A 10,295-nucleotide genomic window follows, 5' to 3' on the forward strand; every position below is an offset into this window, starting at 1 on the left:
TAACTCAGTTTATGACCTTGTATCCATAATGCCCTGCTTTTCTGTTAGATACAGTACCCGGTTAGAGTCCGTGGTCCAGCTTACTTATGTCCAGGCTTAGCTACAGTACCCGGTTAGAGTCCGTGGTCCAGCTTACCACCTGTGATCTGGTTTTGGCTACAGTACCCGGTTAGAGTCCGTGGTCCAGCCCACCCGTGCCCGACCTTTGGCTACAGCACCCGATTCGAGTTCGTGGTCCATCCCATATAGGTTGACTCATTAGCTATAGTACCCGGTTCGAGTCCGTGGTCCAGCTTGCACGTGGTGTATTCCTAATTCCTCACTAAACTTCAGTTTAGTCTTGATTACTCTCATCTGTAGGTTGAGGTTTTGGAGGTTGGAGAGATTCCGATTAAAGTCTGGGACGTAATGAGATCTTGGAATATAATTGGGAATGGTTCAGTTAAAAGTCCGGAAATTGGTAATATTGTGATAGACCTTCTAGCTCCATTATTTTACTTTAACTACCAGTGCATCTGCCGGGCTTATGGGGGTCCGTGCAGGTGGTTTCTTTTATTGTGCACGAGCGTACCCATCGAGTTTATGGGAGCCCGGCGGAGTTAGTTAGATTACTTGTCTTTGTTGCCTGTACGCTCGTGTACATACCCCCATTTACTACTCTTTGCACTTGATGTGACCCTTTATTTGCATTTCAGTTCACTTTTGCTTATCTTGCTCAGTCGGCCTATGATGCCTACTGGGTACCTGTTGTTTTGGTACTCATGCTACGCTCTGGATCTATTTTATGATGCAGGTCCGAGCACTTGTAGCCAGCGTTGATCGAGCTTAGAGTAGACTTATCTGGAGACGGGGGTGAGCACATGGCATTTTGTACTATTTCAGTCTCCATCTGTATATATAGACTTGTCTTCTTCCTTTCGAGACAGTTCAGTCTCTGTTGTCCAGTTTTGGGACTTGTACTCATTTTGTAGTAGCTCTGTACTGGTGACTTCCAGGTTCTGGGAGGATCTTTATTTGTATATATGTTTTGGGTTGCTTTCGCCTGTTTATATTCTTATTTTCCTACTCTTGTTTAATTTCTACCCTTAGACCCATTACTTGTTGTTCCGGGTTACGGGTTGGCTTACCTACTGGTGGGTTATAGTAAGTGTCATCATGACTTGAGAAATCGGGTCGTGACATTTCAGTAAGTCTCCAACCTTTCCCTCTTTCTTTCTCCGCCCTTTTCTTCCTCTCTGACTCTCTATTTCCCGCTGAAGTAGAAGTGCAGTAACTTCTAAGATATAAAGTGTCGATTCTTCCTAATTAGTTAGGTTATTCCTCGTCTATCTGATTGGGAAAGTTTTCAATTATTCTCTTACTTAGATTTCTAGTGATTCAATATAATGCTCATTTAAGTATCGCAAACACTATGGGTAAAGAAAGAAGCAGTTGAATTCATTGATGTCGAATAAAAAAAAGACAAAGGATATTTGGAGGAAAGCTAAGGAATAACTAGTTATGCTTTTAAATTTTTTATTTAGAAGACATTTTTACTAAAGTTATGGTCATATTAAGGCTAACATTGAAACATTATTGACTGAGGTTGTAGTCCTGGCATGACTATACTTTAGACATATAGTAATTATACATCAAATATTTAATTACTTGTCAAGGTCAACTTTCATACATATTTTACTAGATTTGTGACCTTGCTAAAGCCAGAAGATTAGTCATATAATAGCTTCATATCTAGTGTGAAATCGGACATATACATGATATACAAAATTACAAATGATTTGCATAAATAAGATTTTTTTATGTCATAGTTTAAAGTTGGCTTCATATTTCAGGCTCTATACTGTTTTCTCAGTGAGATCTCTACTATATTCTCCCTCATATCCTTGGGAGCAGATACTTTGTTCATAACCTAGCCTAACCCCAAGGAAAGATAAATTAGACCTTCGTACTCTTAAATGTGTCTTTCTTGGTTACTCTAGAGTTCAAAAAGGGTATTGTTTCTATTTACCATATCTGCGTCGATACCTTATGTAGGCCGATGTCACATTCTTTGAATCACAACCACTACTAGAAATAAGCTATTTACCGACTACAAATATGTAATCGGAAATCTGGAAAAATTTCCAACTACTTTAATCGGTACATTAAAATTTATATTATTTTAATTGTTTTAAAATTTTACCGATAATGATTTCGACTACTGAAGTCGTAAGTTTTATGAAATAAAGTCAACAACAGAATTGACTAGTGTTCCGATTACAGTAGTCGGTACTTTGTTAAAATAATTTTTTTTTAAAAAAATTGGCGACTACTGTAGTTGGCAATTTTACTATATTTTTTAATTAAATATTAATTTAATTTTTCGATTACAGTAAAGTAATAGTGAAGGTCCCTACTTCGATCCTAGGCATCAACATTTTACTTTTAAAATATTTTTTTAGTTAGTAAATTATGACCCATATATTGTAAAATTTTTTAAAAAAGAGAAAATTGACTAGTGTTCCATTTTTTCACTAACATTAATTAAAAAAGAAAACATTAATTTAAAAAGAGAAAACTACTCTAAAGGTAAAGTAATAGTATTCTGACCTATTTTTTCACTGACTAGCGTCTCTCTAAAATTACTCTATAAACTCTTTCTCCAAGTGATTCTTTTCACTTTGGTTGAGGACAAATCGTTTCGAGAATCTAAAAGCAAATCGTTTCCAGAATTGTTTGAAAGAGGTAATGTAAACTCTTCTCCTTTTTCGGGTTTCAATTTGGTTGAGGTACTGTAAAGTCTCTTCTTCTTTAGGGTTTATATTTGGTTGAGGTACTGTAAAGTCTATCACTGTTTAGTAGGGTTTCAATCGGGTTGTTTGAATTAGAAAATTGTTTCAAAAATAGATTTAGTAGTTGCAACATATGAATGTCTTCCTCAATTAGGCATTTTCTTGCGTTTGTTATGGTTTCTCTTTGCGTTAAAATATATCCTCGAGGTTAGATATATTTATTAGTTCCCTGAAGTTTCAGTTAGTTATATATTACATAGGTTGTAGATTTAGCATACAAGAGCAAATATTTGAGAGTTACTTTGGTTTAAGTTTCTGGGTTCAAAACATGTTTAATTTTCCTTTTTTTCTCATCTTAGAGTAGAAAGCCCAGTTGAAAAATGTTCATAATGTGACGGTCTACACTCTACACTACAGATCAATTGGCTTTGGCCTCACACAAAACTACAAAACAAACAGTAAAAGGTTATCTAATAATAGTATTCCCTGTGATAGTAAGAAAAATGATGGTGTGGCCACTTCATTAAAGTAAAAGAAGATCCTGAAGGTTTACTTAACCAATAAATTTTTTGTGAAGCCTGTGATATCGTATCCGTTCTCTAGAGTAATTGAGGATATGCAAGGTGTGGTTGACTGTCTTGTCAAAAGCTTGGTAAATGTTTTGCTTTGACCCATTCGGATAGTTTGCCTGAAGTGGTTGTAAAAGGGAAAAAATATGCTACAAATATGTCATAAGTTGTAGTTTTGTTATGATTTGTTTTTTATTTTGTTCTTGAAAACAATATTTAGGATATCAAAAACAATGTTTATGGTAATGAAGGAAATTGTTAGAATGAGTACTTTTTTCCAATTTCAATGTTAGATGGACCATGCATTTTTAGGAAGGTGCTTTTTATTCTATTAATGTTGTGGAAATAAAATCTATGCAATTTGGTGCAACTCAAGGTAAGAGATGAATTGCTCGACAAATTCAAAGCTCGCTTACAAGCTGCATCTGATTGGTCAGCGATTGTACAATAATTAATTATAGTCATATCAATTTTGTCATGGAATTGAAAAAGAAATTAGATATAAAGGTGATTAGCATATAGAGTATATTCCATATTCTCTATTTTCTTCTTGTTTTTTCTTATTTGAAATCAAAATATAATTGCAGACATTGGTTTATTACTTGTAACACATGAATAACAGAAAGTGTAAAAGAGCAATAGTTCTAGTGCATCTGCTCACCATATATTCATGTTTTGATCGTAGGAGTAAAACATTAGTATAGGTAGAGTAAATTAATATTCAATTTTTTTTAAAAAGAAGAAGAGTAGTAGTGAGAAAAAGGCACTTGAAGCAGAAGCATGAAAAGAAGACAGATAGAGGTAGCATATTTGTCTCCTAAGTCCTAACTTTGAGTGTAAGTATTTTGTATATTACATGGGATAGGGGGGAAATGAGTTATGTTTGTGGTTTTTAGTTTTAGTGATTATTATATTTTGAGCATAGGAAACTGAGCAAGTTTCTCAGTGAGATTCAAGAAAGATTGATGTTGTGGTGGAGAAGAAATGACTTTGAATAATCAAAGTGTACAACTCATAGGATCATGAGGCTGAATATATTTACGAAAAGATACATCTATATATATATATATATATATATAGTAAATTCTTGTTATGTATGAGCATGTTTGTTTATAATACATATGAGAAAGCAATACATCTTTGTCATGTACTGCTGCTGGGTGGTGTCCATTTGGTTGTTTTTGTTTTGACATGAATGAAAGAAAGTACATCTTGTTTATGATGCATTACATTGAAAGAGTTTTAGTATGAACATGGGAGAAAACAGATAGATGCTCTATGCTGGTCCTAATTTTTAGGGTTTTAATTTGGTTGAGGTACTGTAAAGTCTCTTCCTCTTTAGGGTTTCAATTTGGTTGAAGTACTGTAACTCTCCTACTCTTTAGTATGTAAACTTTCTCGAGGAACGATCAACAAATTAGAGTTAATATATGCTTAATTTTCTCTACAAAACTGGATTGGTAGTTTGTTTAGTTAAATTCTTAACTTTTTAAATTTGTGTCGATGGAATTTGCACATCGTAAATGGATGTATGATAGAACTCATCCTAATCGTGCGGGATTGAGGGTGGAATTTATAAATGGGGTTAAAGAATTTATTGCAAAGGCGAAAACTAGAAATGATTTTCTTATAGAAGGCACAATTAGGTGTCCTTGTGCCAAATGCAAGTGTATCAAGTTATTGAAACCAGATAAAGTTGAATTTCATATAGTTTGAAGAATGGATTTATGGATAATTATTATGTATGGACTGTTCATGGAGAGAATGATGCCAATGTAGCTAGTGTTGATTTTCAGAATGCTTTTGATGGTGTGGAAAATCCTATAGAGAATAATAATGTTGAAAATTCTCGATTCAATGAAATGTTGAGGGATGCTTTTGGGATGTTCCCATGGGTTCAATCAGAACCAAATGATGAGGCTAAGCGCTTCTATGGAGAGTTAACTGAAGCTAGTCGACCATTATATGAAGGTTCAATGCATTCTAAGTTGTTTGTTGCTGTTAGATTGCTAAGTATAAAGTCAGATTATTCAATTTCTCAAGCGGGAATGGATTCTATCATTAGGCTTATGAATGAGCTTAATCCGAGTAAAATTGACTTGCCTAAAGATTTCTACACGACAAAGAAGATGGGTTCTAAGTTAGGGCTTTCATCTGAAAGGATTGACTGTTGTGAAAAGGCTTGCATGTTATTTTATAAAGATGTTGCAGCTTTAGAAAATTCCAAATTTTGTAATCACGCTCGTTATAAGGAAGTCACAAATGTCAAAAGGAAGAAGGTTCCGGTGAAGTCAATGCATTACTTACCCATTATACCTAGGTTAAAGAGGTTATACGCATCAATGAGCTCTGCTCCTCATATGAGATGGCATTACGAACATAAAAGGCCACCTGGTGTTCTATGTCATCCATCAAATGGAGAAGCATGGAAGCATTTTGATAGAGTGTTTCCTGACTTTGCTAGTGAACCTAGAAACATTAGGTTCGGATTATGTAGTGATAGACTCACTCCATTTGCGGTCTCTGCGGCACCATATTCATGTTGGCCAGTATTTGTTACGCCATATAATCTCCCCCCTGAGTTATGTATAACAAGTCCATATTTGTTCCTAACTTGCATTATTCCAGGTCCAAACATGTAATGACCCTCCAAGTCATTTTTAAATTAAAGAATTCTTTCCCTCGTATAGAGCATTCCTGTAGCGACCCCAAGTCATTTATGACTTGCTGGCACTGACTGTTCGGTCGCCTGGTCGTTCGTTTGGGTTTTAGGCCCGTTTCCCTGTTTTGGAGATTTTTATAACTTGAAAAGTTGACTTTGGTCAACCTTCTTGGAAGTCGTGCTCAGATGAAAATTCTGACAGCTAGGTTAGCTTCGGAAGATCGATTTTGGTCTAGAACAACCCTTTGTTCACTTCCCGAGGCTTTAGATGGCAGTTGTGGAATCTGGCTCAAACGATAATGGGTGTGGGACCCACTTTTCATCGAAGCAATCTCCAAATGGAAATTTCGCCTTCACCGTTGAGTCCAAAATATCGTTTCCAATCAGATTCCATATATGGTTTGTATTTTTCCGACTCCGAACGAGTCCGAAACATCGAAATTTAAGTTTGAAGGGTTGTAGAATTTTGACGCGGTGGTGACGTGGCAGAGCCACGCGACGCCACGTGGCAGAGGAGTGGAAATCTGGAAATTTCCAGAATTTAGGACGAATTTCGTCCATTTTTTTCCTTCAACTTCAATTTAAGATTTCTCCTTCATTTTGAGTCCAAATTAGGTGCTTCAAAAGGCTAACTTCAAGAGAATCTCGTGGGCAATCTAGCGGTGATCTCAGAAACGCGAGGGGAGGCTTCATTTGAGGTAAGGAATCGATTTTAGCCACTGCTAGGGTGATTTCTGGATTGAATTGTTGTTGAATTTTGAAATGTGAGATCTTGATCATCTTAGGTCCGTTTTGAGTCATTCTTGAGGCTAACTTGTAGAGTTTTTCGCAAGGATCGTCGTAGTATAATCTGTTTGGGTTGAAAGGGTCTCGTTTTTCCAGAAATTGGTGATCAAGGGGCTGCCCATTTTAATTGTTGTGGCTGATTTGCTATGTTTTAGGCATCTGTTTGTGCTAAATTTTGGGGGTATTAATTTAGTAAGGTATTTGGGACGTTTTCACGGATTCATTTTCGAGATTCCAATTGTGGGCCCCACAATCCCGTTTTAGACCCAATTTTTGGTCCGTCTCCGAAAAATATAATTTTAGTGTCAATATATTCGTAATGACGAGGTGATTAACCTTTTGTTAGTGGGGAAGCATTTGGAGACCGTTCGGAGGGGAAAAGATCCGGTACCGTGAGTTGGAGCACGCGTGGTCGGCTTTCAGGTAGGCTATGGCTTTCTCTCGTAAGATTGAGCATGTTTAGGCAATTGTTTATTGATTTGCTTGAGTATGGAGGGGTTCGGGTGTCGAGCATGCTAAATTTCTATAATTCCTGCCTTAGACCTTATTTTGGGAAAGTGTTGGATTATGATAGCATGTCTCTTGATATTATTGAATATCCATATCTTGTGGTGTATATGATAATATTGATTTGAAGTATGTTTGGCCTTAGTATAGGCTTAGACTAGTGTTGCCATAGACTTGCAAGATTTCGGATGTCGTTGGGTAGTAGAACTTTTTCCGATGTCGTTTCGGACGGTCAGCTCCTTGTAGACTGATATAGCAGACTTGAGTCTGATAGTCGGTAACTCAGCTTATGACCTTGTATCCATAATGCCCTGCTTTTCTGTTAGCTACAGTACACGGTTAGAGTCCGTGGTCCAGCTTACTTATGTCCAGGCTTAGCTACAGTACCCGGTTAGAGTCCGTGGTCCAGCTTACCACCTGTGATCTGGTTTTGGCTACAGTACCCGGTTAGAGTCCGTGGTCCAGCCCACCCGTGCCCGACCTTTGGCTACAGCACCCGGTTCGAGTTCGTGGTCCAGCCCATATAGGTTGACTCATTAGCTATAGTACCCGGTTCGAGTCCGTGGTCCAGCTTGCACGTGGTGTATTCCTAATTCCTCACTAAAACTTCAGTTTAGTCTTGATTACTCTCATCTGTAGGTTGAGGTTTTGGAGGTTGGAGAGATTCCGATTAAAGTCCGGGACGTAATGAGATCTTGGAATATAATTGGGAATGGTTCAGTTAAAAGTCCGGAAATTGGTAATATTGTGATAGACCTTCTAGCTCCATTATTTTACTTTAACTGCCAGTGCATCTGCCGGGCTTATGGTGGTCCGTGCAGGTGGTTTCTTTTATTATGCAGGAGCGTACCCGTCGAGTTTATGGGAGCCCGGCGGAGTTAGTTAGATTACTTGTATTTGTTGCCTGTACGCTCGTCTACATACCCCCCATTTACTACTCTTTGCACTTGATGTGACCCTTTATTTGCATTTCAGTTCACTTTTGCTTATCTTGCTCAGTCGGCCTATGATGCCTACAGGGTACCTGTTGTTTTGGTACTCATGCTACGCTCTGCATCTATTTTGTGATGCAGGTCCAAGCACTTGTAGCCAGCGTTGATCGAGCTTGGAGTAGACTTATCTGGAGACGGGGGTGAGCACATGGCATTTTGTACTATTTCAGTCTCCATCTGTATATATAGACTTTTCTTCTTCCTTTCGAGACAGTCCAGTCTCTGTTGTCCAGTTTTGGGACTTGTACTCATTTTGTAGTAGCTCTGTACTGGTGACTTCCAGGTTCTGGGAGGGATCTTTATTTGTATATATGTTTTGGGTTGCTTTCGCCTGTTTATATTCTTATTTTCCTACTCTTGTTTAATTTCTACCCTTAGACCCATTACTTGTTGTTCCGGGTTACGGGTTGGCTTACCTGCTGGTGGGTTATAGTAGGTGCCATCATGACTTGAGAAATCGGGTCGTGACAAAACAATCCAAAAAATTTGATTGACATATACATGCAGCCTTTGATCGATGAGTTAAAATTATTGTGGAATCAAGGTGTGGAAACATATGATGTATTCCATAAACAAAAATTCATACTACGTGTTGCTCTGATGTGGACTATAAATGATTTTCCTACTGATGGAATGTTGTCTGGGTGGTCAACTATTGGTAAGTTAGCTTGCCCATGTTGTATGGAAGACACAAAAGCATTCAGATTCTAACATGGAGGTAAGAACTCATGGTTCGATTGTCACCGTTGATTCTTGCCAAAGGATCATGAATTTAGGAGATATACTAGTGCATTTATGAAGAACCAAACTGATTTTGAAGATCCACTAGCAACTTTATCGCCTGAGGAAATGTGGCATAGAGTTAGGGATTTACCTAAGGTAACAGACTCTCCATCATCTAAGATACTTGGTTATGGTGTTACACATAATTGGACAAAACAGAGCATATTTTGGGAGTTACCTTATTGGAAGCATAACCTTCTTCGCCATAATTTGGATGTCATGCATATTGAAAAAACCTTTTTTGACAACATATTCAATACTGTGATGGATATCAATAACAAGACAAAAGATAATTTGAAGGCTAGGATGGACTTAAAAGAATATTGCAGGCGAAGTGAGTTGTACTTACATACCTTAACAACAAGATTCAGAAGCCCAAGGCAAGTTACACATTCACTTTGGATGAGAAGAGAGAGATTTGTGATTGGGTCAAGAATTTGAATATGCTTGATGGATATGCTTCAAACTTATCTAGATGTGTTGGTATGAAAGAAGGAAAGTTGATGTCTATGAAAAGCCATGATTGTCACATTTTATGGAATCTTTGATCCGTATAGCATTCAAGTCCTTACATGATAGAATATGGAAACCCATCACAGAAATAAGCCTTTTTTTCAAAGAGTTGTGTTCTAGCACATTGAGGGTGGAGAACCTAAATTACATGGAGAATAACATTTGCCTAGCTTTAAACAAGTTGGCAAAAATATTTCCTCCTGGCTTTTTCAATGTAATGGAACATCTCCATACTCATCTTGTGCATGAGGCACGACTTGGAGGTCCATTTCAAGGTAGATGGATGTATCCTTTTGAGAGGTAAAAACTTAAAATTATTTTTCTTTTTGGTTGAATTTTTTTTTAAAAAAAATCGTCTAAAAGTCACACTTTACAAGATTATTGGCAAAAGTAAAAGGATCATAAAAAATAGATGGAGAATAGAGAGAGTGATGCGTGAAGCATATCGGGCCAGAGCAATGTCTAATTTTGATTCATATTATTTTGAAAGTGATGTGCCATGTTTGAGAAATAGACCCAATCGACATGACAATGGAGGAATTATCGATCATTTGGCACCACCCTTGTCACGCCCCGAGACTACCCCCGAGACATGTACACGGGACCTAGGACCACAAGTGATCCCAAGCTAACCCTGCTGGCATGATCATAAGCATACTAAAGATAATAAACTGATGCGGAAGCTAAATCATAAATAAAAATGAAAAGATGG

The sequence above is a fragment of the Solanum verrucosum genome, unplaced genomic scaffold (assembly GCF_900185275.1).
Source record: "Solanum verrucosum unplaced genomic scaffold, falcon-dt-bn FXZP01000213.1, whole genome shotgun sequence".
Lineage (NCBI taxonomy): Eukaryota > Viridiplantae > Streptophyta > Magnoliopsida > Solanales > Solanaceae > Solanum > Solanum verrucosum.